Source organism: Pogoniulus pusillus, chromosome 33, assembly GCF_015220805.1.
Source record: "Pogoniulus pusillus isolate bPogPus1 chromosome 33, bPogPus1.pri, whole genome shotgun sequence".
Classification (NCBI taxonomy): domain Eukaryota; kingdom Metazoa; phylum Chordata; class Aves; order Piciformes; family Lybiidae; genus Pogoniulus; species Pogoniulus pusillus.
In genome coordinates, this window is record NC_087296.1 from 1072411 (window position 1) to 1086393 (window position 13983).

The 13983-nt window shown below is 51.3% G+C and overlaps 1 long non-coding RNA gene across 1 annotated transcript; it reads right to left on the reverse strand.

The window, feature by feature from the left end:
• Window positions 1-601: 601 nt before the first annotated feature.
• LOC135189630 (uncharacterized) lies at window positions 602-11907 on the reverse strand. Its single transcript, XR_010308177.1, has 2 exons — window positions 11835-11907; window positions 602-2080 (listed from the first exon to the last, which is right to left on the reverse strand). It is a non-coding gene; the product is annotated as an uncharacterized LOC135189630 (long non-coding RNA).
• Window positions 11908-13983: the final 2076 nt, after the last annotated feature.

Here is a 13983-nt window from a genome sequence, read left to right on the forward strand (position 1 = left end):
GATATTCACTGTGCCTGTAAATCCTTCCCTGCTATCATTGCAGTGCTGGAACATGTTTAAAGCTCTCAGATGCTGCTGGTTGTTATGCCATAAAGAAGTTGATGGTACATGAACCACTGCTTGTGTGGAAGAGCACCCAGGTTCAAAGAGGCTCCAGAGGACAAGTGTCAGCTGAGCATGGCACAATAACAGGCTACCCACAGAGACTGGGGAGTCTCCTCTGGAGGCTTTCAAAACCTACCTGGATGTGCTCCTGTGCAACCTGATCTAGGAGAAGCTACTTTAGCAGTGGGGCTGAGCATGCCTGCAGCTAAGCTGCATGCTGGCCACAGCAGTTCACTGCTGCCAGTCAGAGTCAGAAAATCACAGATCATAGAGTGGGTAGGGGTTTGGAAGGGACCTCTGGAGATCAGGTCCAAACCCTCTGCTAAAGCAGGTTCTCCTAATCAGGTCACAAGGAAAGAGCCATCCAAAACCAATGAGAGCCCAGAGTCAGTCTGAAGGAGCTTGAGCTGCCACCCCATCACCACTGCCCCACCAGCTGGGGACTCACCACTCGGTAAAGCCCTTCCCTGGACGCATGGAGCTGCTCGGGCAATGCAGCTGAGCTGCAAACCCTCACTGATGAGGGAGCATCTCAGGCAGCAAAGCCCAGAAACGTCAGGATTTGAGGCTGCTTTTCCCACCAGGTCTATGTTTAATTGGCACAGCCAAAGCCAGGCTGTTACAGTCGGAATCATTAAACTACTTCAGTAGCTGGTAGCTCCCTGTGCAGTCTATGAGGAGATGTTCTCTTGGCTTCCAAAGGCACTTGGGTGCAGAACTCCAGGAGAGAACATGCCTTAAAGTGGAGGGTTGGAGAGAAGGCTCTTGGTGCTGGCTGCTTGCTTCATGAAATGAGAGCTTAGCTAGAGCAGGGTAGATGTAAATTGGACATTAAGAAGGTCTTTGCTGTGAGGGTGCCGAGACACTGACCAGGTTGGCTCTAGAGACTCTGTGGATGCCTCATCCCTGGAGCTGCTCAAGACCAGACCGGATGGGATCTGGTCTAGCAACCTGGGCTAGTGGAAAGTGTCCCTGCCCAGGGAAGGGGGTTGGAATTTGAGGACCTCTAAGGTCCCTTCCAACCTAAACTCTGCTATGATTTATTGTCTGTGCAGATCACTGCTGCTGTGCTTGCATCTACACGGAGAAACATCCACATCTCTACCCAGAGCAATGCAAGGCTGGATTTCAGCAGAGACTAGTTGTCAGCTCAGCAGGAGCAGTGATGTTATTCTTTTGCCTTTTAAACTAATTCTTGAGTGACAGAATGTTTTGCAAAGTGCCTTCCCTCAGCCTGTGTGAGCACGCTAGGATATTTTGATGACAACCACAGTCCAAATGGCAAGGTCCTGTTACAAGGAATTCATCACAGATGTAGTCCTTAGGCCAAATTATGACCGAAAGAAGACTGAAAATAGAATGTTAAGAAACAGCTGATGTGTTTTAATGCACTGAGATGCAAACTGGGCACGTTCAGTAGGTTCTGACATATTTTTCACTGGCTAGTAGCACTGTGGGGCAACGCAGGAGCCATGGGTGGAAGCTCTCAGCTCCCATCCCTCTCCCCTTTGGCAGCTGTTGACCATCATTTCTCGATCAGGTCCACTTGCTCAGCATGTCAGTGAGCTTCAAAACATTTCTGCAGATGGCTGCTGAGGTTGGGAGTGATGACTGCGAGCTGCATATTAAAGGGCTGAGGTCCTTGCACAGAACGAGAGCCTGCAAATTCATGCAGCTTTGTTTTCCCTGGGAGGCATGAGAGGATGGATGGAGCCGAGCAGGGGCAAGGCAGGATGGAGCGTGGAGGGACAGGACAGTGACAGCAGTGGCACATCAAACCCATGGAAGTGAAAGGATTGGCATTGGTTTCTGTGGGCTTTGGAGCAGGTCCTGTGCCTTATGCTGCTTCAGACAGGGGCTGGCCCGCAAGGCTGTGCTGCCCCTCTCGCCTCAGGAGTGCCACACATGGCCGTGCAGCACTGCCTCTGACAGCACTCTCTCTGCTCTCTGGGAATGTTGCCAGCTTCTCAGATCCCTGCAGAAACAGAATACACTTCTTTTTTCTGCTCCTGCCAGAGGCCTTTAGTCACTGGGGGCGAGGCACAGACCACGCTTTGCCTTTCTCAGGGGTGGGGATTGCTGCGCAGGCACTGCTGTGAGCTCCTGGTCTCTGGAGGTACTGTGCCAGCTGAGACCAGCTCTTCATCACTGCCAGCTACACCCCCTCATTGCCTGAGCTCCTTGGGTGGGATTCAGTCTCAAGATAAGACTCTCAGTGGCTGGGCAGCTGGATTGCTCTCTGGCTGCTGTTAAATGCTCTTGACCTGCAGATGATGATGTGAGTTTAGGCTTTTGCATCCCGTATGGGTATCTAAGTGTGGACACACAACCTTGGCTGTTCTACACTGGAGCTGAATCACACTCCAAGTTCTTCAGAAACTTTCCTCTAGCAGACTTTTCATGCCATGTTTCTACTTTCCCTTCTTTTCTCCCTTCAGCAAGAGCTTATAGATGCAGACAGACCAGCAAAGCCTCCTCTGAAGTGAAGGATGCTGCTGTACCCCCATGGCAAGAGGTGAGAATCAATTCTGTTCATGTGCTGTGTGGCTGCTTGACTTGCTGTGATCAAACCCAGGCTGAAAGGCAGTGCTGGGGCAGTGGCTCTCAGATCTCTACCCCAGGCTGTCCCTGAGGATCCTTACTGGATGTGACAGAATTGTTGTGGAGCAGCAAAGAGATGTCCAAACCTGAAGGAACCCTTGCATGTAGAAATGTTTCTCTGCTTTGTTTTGGGGCTTTTTTGCCCCCCTCCCCCAGCTGAATCACTGAGCTGTGCTATTATCTCTCCTACAAACCTTTTCCTCATGAAAAATGTAGAACTTCCCAACCATCAGCTCACATCTGTGCTCCCTGGCACTGCCATGCAAGGCTGATTTCTGGCCAGATAAGTTGCACCTTATTGAGTTCCAATTTCTCTTACTTATCACTGTTTTATGTATAGGTTTTGATTTTTCCTCCGAGTAGGAATCTGACTCATGACAAAACTTTCTGGATCACAGAATCAACCAGGACAGAAAAAATCTCTAAGATCATTGAGTCCAATCTACCACCTAACCCTTCTCATTAACTAACCCATGGCACTAAGTGCCTCGTCGAGACTCCTTTTAAACACCTCCAGGGATGGGGACTCCATCTCCCTGGGGAGCTCATTGCAATGCCAGTCACTCTGTGTAGAACTTCTTCCCATCATCCAGCCTGAACCTGCCCTGGCACAGCTTGAGGCTGTGTCCTCTTGTTTTGTCTCTGGTTGCCTGGCTACAACCTCCCTTCAGGTAGTTGTAGAGAGAGAAATGAGGTCTGCCCTGAGCCTCCTCTTCTCCAGGCTGAACAACTCCAGCTCCAAAGGTCCCTTCCAGCTCAAACCATTCCATGATTCTACAGCAGTCCACAGGCACGCAATGAGCCTGGGGCTCTGAGCAGCAGTGCCTTGGGCACAGTGCCAGCTGCCCAGCTGAAGTCAGCAGAATTGCTCCTGGTCTGTATGAGAAGAGCTAGTGAGGAGCCTGGCACAGAACCCATTACAATTCAAGTTGAATATTTAACTGATGACCTTTAAATAACTCCTTAGGTGCTTTACTGACCTGGAGCTGGGTGGAGGAGGGAAGCAAAGGCTTGGGGGAAGCACTGGGTTGCTGTGAGGGAGGCCAACACGAGCTGTAGAGCAGCTGCAACCAAAGCACCTTCTGTGAGGGCACTGCCAGAAAAAGGGTTAAAAGAGCATCAAACAAGCACGGATTTACAAGGACCAGGAGGCTAGGTAGGATGCCTGACATCATTCTTCTGCTCTGCAAGCCTGGGAGACATAAGCCATTCGCTCCTACCTGTGCAGACACATAAAACCAAACTGCTCTGCTGGGAGCTCAGTGTGAACAAAGTCACCAAGGCCATGCTTTAAAGCTGTTCCTCCTGCCTTGTCTCCCTTTCTTTCCCTCACTTGCCACAGCTCGATTTGCAGCTCAGGAATAAGCACCTGTTGCTCTGGCACCCGTCCTTGTCGTGGTGCTGCACCACTGACAGCTCAGAGGGAGATGGATATTGACATCCCATACCTGGTTTTTGGCCCCATCTCACTGGTGCCTTGCAGAATGCTCCTCCAACTGGTGAAGCCCAACTCGCTTCACTGAGAAGTGGCCCTGCCAAGAGCTTGTCTGTGCATGAAGAATGGCTTCCAGAGAGGCTGCAATCATTACCAGCTGTGTCTTCTGCAGTCCACACAGGCTACCATTCATCTCCACTCACACTGGGCTCTGGGCTCTCCTGCTTTATCCCCAGCTGCCCTGTTTCTCCAAGTCTGGAGCAGCATCTTTTTGCAAGCCCTGAAAACCAAATGAGCTTCTTTTTTTTTTTTGCTGTGACTTTGGTTTCTTTGCTTTTCTTGATCAGAACCGATTGGTCTGGATCCATATTCGTGGCACAGACATTAACTGCAGCTCCCCACAGCCTCGAGTTACAGAGCACAGCAGGGAGCATCCTCCAATTTCCAGCAGAAACCTTCTGCTCTGGCATTCTTGTTTCTACCTCTGCATGAAAAGCTGTGCAGGCTGCATGTGGACCAGAGCAGCCAACTCACTTCCCTCATGCACATCTATCTGTACTTAGTGTTAAATAAAAGGCCCATAAGCTTTGCTAGATAATCTTAGGGGAGCTGGACAAAGACTTCTCAGCCGTTCCTGATCGGAGAGCTCCTTGCAATGCTTGAATCATCAGACATTCCCTCTCCAGAGAGCAGGAACTTCCAGGCTTTTAAGGATGCATTTGTCCTAAGTCATTTCATGGAGGTTTAGAGCCATAAATACTTATTGATAAACACAGAAAGCTTCTCCAGAGAGTAAGCAGAAAACAAATGTGGAAATAATCAGAAGTTGTAAGTTATGGAACAGAGAAAATTGATAAGGGAAGCCCCAGAGCTCAGGAAATGCAGCCTGTTGGCAGGCTTCCCGGGAGGGGAAGGATGGGGATGGGACTTGGAAGAGCCACAAAAGGTGGAGCAAAGCTCCTTAGAGGAGCTAAGGGACACTGCCTGCAGAGCTGCTGAGGACTTGCCCAAAGATGCTTAGGAGCAAATAATTTGAACCTGAAAGGTGTCCTAACTGCTCCAGCCACTTGTAATAAAAGTAACAACAGGAGGTCTAAGACTAAACCAAAGCAAGGCTTAAAGGAGTCTGAGGGGACACAAGGAGCCCTAAAACCTTCCACTTGTTTCCTGCTGCCAAAGGAAACTCCTTCTTTGGTTTAGCTCAGCAGCAGCTGGAACTGTAGGTAAGACTCAGCCCCGCAGAGCTCTCAGCTGTCCAGCAAAGACTCCAAGGTGTGCTCCACACCTCTAAGCTTCACTCCCAGAGGTTTTCATCACAGAAGACTTTTGGTTTTTTTGGCTTCCAGAAAAAAAAGGAACCTTCAAAATCTGCCAAGTGGAGGCTGCTGTGCATGCAGGTGTAGTAAATCCTTCATGCTTTCCACACCAGCCTGGGTCAGTGGTTTGCTCTTTGAAGCTGGGGATGTCTTCAATGTGAGTGTTCAAAAGAACTGTTGGTGTAGAGATGCCTGCTTTAGAGAGAGGATGCACTGGTGCTAGGTTTATGCTTTGTAGTAGTGCAGAGTTGGCCAAAGGCAAAGATGTGCTGCCCACATTCTTGGCATGCTGGAAGAGAGCTTGTAGCAGATCCTGAAATTCCTTCAAGGAGACTTCTTCCTCTCAGTGTTGAGCTTGGTGTGGCATTTGTTGACTCTGCATCAGAGTTTAGTTCTTTCCCAGATCAGGTGGTTTTGGGCAGAGCTTGCCATGTAAATAGACTCTCACATACAACTCAGCACCCTCTGACTTGTGGCCAGGTGTTAGATCAGGTTACTGAGCTGCAGCTGAGAACAGGCTGCAGAGCTGCACTTGCTATGGGTTTGGTCACCCTTTGATTGGGAATGGCAACTTCAGTCAAGTCCTCTGTTATGATCACAAGCTAAGGACGGCCTGAAAGAATTGGGGCTGTTCAGTCTGGAGAAGAGGAGGCTCTGAGGTGACCTTCTTGTGGCCTTCCAGTATCTGAAAGGGGCTACAAAAAAGTTGGGGAGGGACTTTTTAGGCTCTCAGGGAGTGACAGGACTGGGAGGAATGGAACAAAGCTGGAAATGGGGAGATTCAGCCTGGATGTCAGGAAGAAGTTCTTCAGCATGGAGGTGGTGAGAGCCTGGAAGGGGTTGCCCAGGGAGGTGGTGGAAGCCTCATACCTGGAGGTAAGGCCAGGCTGGTTGAGGCTCTGGACAACCTGATCTAGTGTGAGGTGTCCCTGCCCATTGCAGGGGGAGGTTGGAACTGGATGATCCAGCATTAATGATTCCATAAGACAGGGATTCCACCAAGGTCTTTTGGAGGCTTCCTGGTGCTCATCACCAGGCTGCTCCTGGTGCCTTGCAGCTTGCACTCACAGCAGATTTCATTCCAGTTCCTTTCCTTGCCAAGCAGCAGATGGTATTTTTTCTTCAACAGAAGACAGCTATCAACATGTTGGGAATCCTTTCTAGTAAGAGAGAGCAGTTCTTCAAGCTACAGAAACTTTTCCCTTTACTGGAGGTTTGAGCTGATCCACTGGAAAGAGTCCAGCTCTGGAAGTGTTCTCCTCCTGGTTAAGGTTTGGAGAAAGTGGCTGAGAGCTCTGCCCATGTGAAGGGTCCCCCCCTGCAGATACTGAATGCCCAGAGGCTTGTGATGAGTCTCCCTCAAGCAGCAGGAGCAGGGTTAAACTCCCAAGCAGATCTGAAATGTTTCGTGCTGCTTCTCTGCTCATTTAGCTGCACCTCTAAGTGGCCAGCAACCATCCTAGGTGGGAATTAAATCCACTGCCAGAGCAAATTCCAATGGCTCATGGTTCAGAAATCACAAATGCAATACTGCAGCTCAGAAAAAGGGCTACTGGGACATACTCATCTGTGCCTTGTGCTGGAGGTGATTGCATCATTTCACTAAGTTCATAGAATCATAAAGTCATCAAGGCTGGAAAAGACATCCAAGATCCAGCCCAGCTGTTGACTCAGTACCACCATGGCCACAGGCTTCTTGAACACCTCCAGGCACAGAGACTCCACCACCTCCCTGGGCAGCCCCTGCCAGTCCCTGACCACTCTGGCAGCAAAGGTTTTTCCTGATATCCTACCTAAACCTCCCCTGGTGCAGCTGGAGGCCCTTTCTTTTCATCCTGTCACTTGTCACTAGGCAGAAGAGACCAAACCCCACCTGGCTCCAACCTCCTTTCAGGGAGTGGCAAAAAGCAAGGAGGGCTCCCCTCAGCCTCCTTTCCTCGAGGCTGAACACCCTCAGGTCCCTCAGCTGTTAGGTGGTGGCAAAAACAGTGCTGTAAGCCCCCAGACCCTCCTCTCTCTGTCACTTTGGCTTACTGACTTTTCAGACTGAGAACATAAAACCCAGAGAAAATGGCATTTGTCCCAAGAATGCAACTCTTAGTTCTCTCTCCAGCTAAAAACAAGGATTTAATTTAATGTTTATGTTTTTTGTGAGACTTTGCTGCAATTTAAATAGAGCAGATTGAGACCATTCAAGTTTTGGTCTCTTTTGCTGCTGCTCTAATGAATGGCAGCAGTTAAAAGCACCACTAATGAAAGGAATGGGAAAGAAATATTCCTCCTCCAGTTGAAATGACAACATTTGTTGCTCATTACTTTCTCTCTGTGTTTTCCCTCTTCCTTGCTGAAAGCACTTCCAAGAAGACCATATTCTTATTCCTCACATACCAAGGAATTACCTTTCCCTCCCTGCCTGCTCTGTCCTTTGCATGATTTCTGAATCATGGAAGGGGAGACTGATTTGAGAGGGCCTGAACTGGAGGGACAGGCATTGCTGCTCCCTTCCCAGAGCCCAGGGAAGCTGCCAGCCCCCAACTCCTTCCCTGCCCAGTGCTGCTGCTTCTCTCCACCACCTTGTTCCCAGTGCAGAACCCCTTTGCTGCCCTCAGGAGCTGAAAGAAGTGCTAGGAAGGGTTGCTTGCTGGGAACACCTAATACTGTTGGTCCTCCCTTGTGCTCCTCTCCCTACCCTTCAGTGACATTGCTACTAACTTCTTGATAATGAGTCCTGCTTCAAAAGTGCTTCTCTGAGGTGTTTGTGTGGGGAGGAGTTGGGACATCCAGGCTTACACACAAGACTTCTGCTCTGAGCCCACAGTGTAAGTCACACAAATGGCTTGAGGTCCCTTGGGATTGCTGTCCTTGGGCCAGTGAAGTTCAGGAACCATTGCATGAGATCAAGAATCAGCTTTCAGGTGATATCAAACTGTTTTCAGCCTTACACGAGCGGGAAGGAGATTTCTTCCACTGCTGAAGCTTTACAACAATCAAATTCTTTCCTCTAACCAGGGTTTAAATAGTAGTCTCTAGTGCTAGGGTCAGCAAAAGGCTCCTCTGGCATCTGGCATCTTAAAATCTGTGCCTAATTTCCTCCTGCAGTGCCTCTCAACCCTCCTGATGGTGACAGAAGGAGCAGAAATCCTCTCCATTCGCAATGGTCGAGCTGCTCTGTACCCTTCTGGGTTCAGCTGCCTCTCCGGTTGCACAGCCTGCCTGCTGGAATCCGCTTCCGACACTGATACTGCTGTGATTGAGGGTAATTTACAGGCTTATAAGGCTCTTAGAACCTGCGATTGCTCCCTCTTTACACCAAGTGGGAGCTCTTAGTCTCCGTGTGAGCAGGGCGTGCTCGGTATGCTTTGAGCTGCGCAGCGTTTCCCAGGCGCTGCAAGCAGCATCTCGGTGCGGAGCGAGGGAGTGCAGCCCCAGCAGCGGAGGTGTCTGCGGAGAGCCAATGCCGAGGGGAGCTGCCCTGGGCACCGCACGGGGTCAGATCGCAGCCAGTCAGAGGACCAATTGAGAGTTAGAGCAAGCGTTTGGGGGGAAGTGGAAGCGAGCTGGAGATAGGATGTGCTGGGGAGGGAAAGAGGCTTCGGTAGCTGACATGGAGCAAGATTCATGGAGTCACAGAGTGGTTTGGCTTAGAAGAGACCTTCAAGATCATCCAGTTCTAACTCCCCTGCCACGGGCAGCTCCCACTAGCCCAGGCTGCTCCTTGTTGGGTTTGATGGTTGGAGCTGAACTTAAAGATCTTTTCCAACCTTAATGATCCTGTGAGAGTGGAAGAGTACTGATGAGGAGGCTCCTCAGGCATCCTTCCTTGGTTGCCTGTGGTTCCCTCTGCTGTGCTTTTTGCACAGCATCAATGTAGTTTTCATCTCACTTCCTTCTAGTTGCCCTTGCTTGTGAGGCTGTTGGTGCTGCAGAGAGCACACTGCCGACTTGCTGTGAAGTTTGCGTGGTTTGGGGTGCACTAATGTCAACCAGAAGCTTTGGCCACAGGGTAGGAAAAGGGAGGGGAAGAAGGGGAGATTCTCACGCTGGTGGCAGTCACTTCCCATGGGAATTGGCTACAGCAACCCCGTTTGGGTCTGCAGGTGCAGGGCTGTGAGGCAAACAGCGTGGGAATGAGGGAAAGCCCTGCCTGGGGGCTCTGGGAAAGGCTGCCACGGTGGCTCGGGCGAGCAGGCGGGGAGCTGCCAGCGGCCAGCCAGCTCCGGAGCTTCGGAGAGGGCTGCTGGCAGCGCACAGGAGCCAGGCTCTGAAGGCACCGTGCGATGTGCGGCCGGAGGGACGATGTTGCCTTTGCTCCAAGCAGCAGCGCCCAGCACCGCCCGGAGCCGCTCAGCAGGAGTGGAAGCCGCTCTGGCAGCAGCTGCAGTCCCGCAGCCAGCAAGGCAGAGCAGCCCGAGACAACTGCCTGCTGGAGGGGCAGTGAAGGTCACCGAGGGGCACAAAGGAGCCCTCTAGCCCGGGATGGGGTCCGAATGCTCATCTGCCAGCTCCAGAGGTGTCATCAGTGCCTGTGCTGGCCGCTCCTAGCTTTTGCCCTGTGGATGCTGCTTGCCTGCCACACAGCTGAATTTTCAGAGGATTGCACACTGCTGCTTTCTGCCCAAAAGGGAGAGCCTCACAGAAATGGACTCTTGCAAAAGCAAACTGCTGCTGCCCTAGAGCCTGCCATCTAACTGCAGAGCCCTAAGCATGGTCATACCTCAGTCATGCATCTAGGAGAGAGGGGAAACCTGCTGCAGAGCTTGGATTGTTGCTCATGTTTCTTTCTGCCTCTGAATATAGAATCATGGAGTGGTTTGGGTTGGAAGGGACCTCCAGGATCATCCAGTTCCATCTCCCCTGCCACCAACAGGGACACCTCCCACTAGCCCAGGTTGCTCATGGCCTCATCCACCCTGGCCTGTATCTTCACCTATTGCATTTGACACCCTGTGGTCTAACTCGATTGCTATTACCTTGACACAACACCTAATTACTATTTATAGCACTAATTAGTGTAAGTTACATGATTATTATTATTATCTGGGCTGGCTTAGCAGTTAGGATTATCCCAGGAGGCAGCAAGGTGTTCTACTGCCAGATGTAAGAGCTGCTCAAGAACTTGAGCTTTGGAAATTCGAGGCTCTTCCCTTCGCCTCTGGCAGTGTTTGGGGCTGTGTGTGAAACCAAGGCAGGAGTGACAGCAAGAGGAGTGTGAAGAGTGAGCTAACTGGATTAGTGCATGGCAAATCAAGTGGTTCTGCTTTTAGCTGTCTGAAAGACCATGACCTTCATGGAGAGCTGCCCCCACCCTGCCTACTGCCTGGGCAAGTATTTCTTAGGGTAACACTACAACGAGGAGCAAACCAGGAGCACATTTTCTCATGCCTGTCAGTCTGGGCTGCTGCAAACACTGGGCACACCTGCCTGCTGCTTCTCAGCTGTCACACAGCTCCTTACTCCAGATCTGCTTCTCAGCTGTCACACAGCTCCTTACTCCAGATTTATCTTCCCAGCTTCACCCTTCCATTGATATGCCTTCAGCCTCACAGGGAAGGGCTGCATAAACATCTGTCTAGCCTTTAAAGCAGAACAACTGCAGGAACCTGCCCAGGGAACCTTTCCCTTGCACACAGACACTTTGTGAACAGTACACTCACAGATGTAGAACCATGGACTGCACTGGCTTGGAAGGGATTTCTAGAGGCCATCCAGTCCAACCCCTCTATGTTCAACAGGGACATCCCCAGCTAGATCATGTTACTCAGAGCCCCATCAAGCCTGACCTTGAATGACCCCAGGGATGGGGTCTCCACCACCTCCTTGGGCAACCTGTTGCAGCATTCCACCACCTTCACAGCAAAGAACTTGCCCAGGCAGCTGTCAAGCAGCAGCCCTTGGGCCAGCCTTCCCCCTAGCTCGCTGCTGAGAGTGGTGCCCTGCAGCCTGGAGCATCCCCTGGGGCAGCTGGGATCAGCTGCCCTTGGCCCTGCCCCCTCCTAGCTCCTTCTGCACCTCCAGCCTGCTCAGTGCTGTGGTGGGATGAGGAGCAGAACATTCCTCACCCTCTGTTACTTCTCAGCAGTAACTAAAACACCCCCAAATCATCAGCACCGCTCAAACACAACTCCAAGCCTTCTCCTGGCAGCTGCAGTCGTGAACGAGACAGCCAAAAGAGGCTGACAGCCCCTGATGGACTGCAGTGAAATCTGCTCTCCTGCCAACAGTGCAGCCACAGGTTTGGATGCCAGCTGGGAAAATGCTGCTGTACAACTACTGAAACTGTGCAAGCCTTTGGAGGGCTGAACCAAAACCTGCACACAGCTCACTCAGCAAAGGCCACTGCCACGGGGGCACAGAATGTAAGATGCATCTGTACTCACCACGGGTGGGAAGGAGCTCCCTCGGGCTCTGCTCTGCAGGGCACAAGCTCTGAGCTGCAGAGGCTGCCTCTGTCAAGCAAGAAGGAAGAGCTGCTCCCTGCAGCAGAGCTCCATTTATATGGCTCGGCTGTGGTCAATGACTCAGTTAATTGAAGGGCTGATTGCTCCAAGCAAACGAGAGAGCCTGAGACTCAAGGGCACCAGAGGCAAAAAGCTGATCAGCTCCTCACAAGCCTAGCTTGGAGGTCTTTCCTGCACTGGGGTGGTTGTACCTGCCATGGTAACCAGCTGCTGGGAAGGAAATTAGCTCTGCCCCAGCCCAACCTAGCACCAGGAGGTGCTGTCCACGGCTGAAGTAAAGGGAGGTGGAGTAACATCTCCTGCCTCACACTGGGGGGCAGGAAGTGATCCCTCTCAGATCAGTATTTCCATGCAGGTTTTCATGGGATTCTTGGTTTTGCTCAGAACCACAATGTTTAAATGGTGACTTATCATATTCTGTGATCCACAGCCTCCCTGCAGGTGTTCAGGACCAGGCTGGATGAGGCCTTGAGCAACCTGTTCTAATGGGAGGTGTCCCTGCCTATGGCAGGAGCTTGGAACTGGCTGAGCTTTGAGGTCCCTTCCAACCTAACCCATTCTGTGAGTCTATGAAATAAGGAGGCACAGGTCTGAAGCAGAGCCAAGGAGCAGAAGCAAATCTCCTGGTATTCACCTGGAAGGTGAGAACTTGCAGGGTTGCTTTCCCACATGCCTTCACCTGCAGCACCTGAGCTTTGTGGCTGTCTCTCTTGGTGCTGTGTTTTCTTGTGAACTTGCTTCTTCCAAATCCTTTCCCTGTGTGTCAGTGTCCATGCCCAGGACTGGCAGTGCTTGGCATTTTCTCATGCAGATGCAGTTTAAAGTAGATTTACTTTTCTTGTCCAAACTATTGTCTGTGCCTTTCCCCTCAGATCATTAAGAGGATCCCTTCAGGTACTGGAAAGCAGCTCTGACTTCCCTCTGGAGTCTTCTCCTCTCCTGGCTTCACGGCAGGATCATCTTTGTGGCGTCCTCTGGCCTCACTCCGGCAGCTCTGTGTCCTCCTTCTGCTGGAGACAGCAGCACTGGAGACAGGATAGGAGGTGAGGTCTCAGCAGAGCAGAGCCAGGGGGCAGAATCTCCTCTCTCGCCCTGCTGCCCACACTCCTCTGGCTGCAGCCCAGGATGCAGTTTGCCTTCTGGGTTGCATGAGGATAAAGGGTGCTCGGGGCTGAGGAAAGGGATGCACACAGGCTGGGACAAGCTGGTCACTGCAGCACAGAGCATGACAGTGCCCCCAGGTGTACTACTAGTAGCAGGTAACTCATCTAGTACGCCCAGCAGCTGATCAGCCTCCTGCCTGCCTTGCTGGACGCTGGGACACTGGCAGGGCTGCTGGCAGGAGGTAATGCTCTCTCTAGTCACCTGCAGAAGAAAATAGATTCCACATTTTCTGCACAACCATTTTGCTCCTTGGCAGCAAACGCTGCTTTGGCTGAGCAGGCTGTGCAGAAACACCTAATTGATTCACCACCACCGGCCTGTTACATCACAGTGGGCCATAAACAGCTTGATTCCAATCCAAACCAGCTCTGGGAGCCAGGACACCGGGAGAACTGCTGCGAAACCATCTGTGCTGTCAGATCTAATGGGCCAGAGGCACGCACTGCTCAAGTGAGCAAGAGCAAGGCAGGGCTGGGAGGCTGCAGGGCCAAACAGTAGAATTATTTTGGTGGGAAAAGACCTTTGAGATCAAGGCCAACTCTTGGACTAACAGCGCCATGGCCACTAAGCCAGGGTCCCAGGCGCCACGGGGTGATGGTTTGGGAGTTCCCCACCCCCCCCCACTCTTATGAACTCACCCAGACTAAACTCAGCCAGCTGGAAGTTGAGGACTGAAGCTTTATATTCACAGCTTAGCACAATACACTAGCAGACAGTTCCAATATTTATAGCAATATGTATTACTGTAGCTCTCACAATATTAGAGAGAGACTCTATGAGATGTACACAGTGTGTACAGATATATCTATGTATAGACAGCAATAGACAAGTTAAAAGTGAGACAGGAACACAGCAGCCCTCCCAGAAACCAGAGTGCCCAGGAGGGGCTCCCAACCTCCCTGCC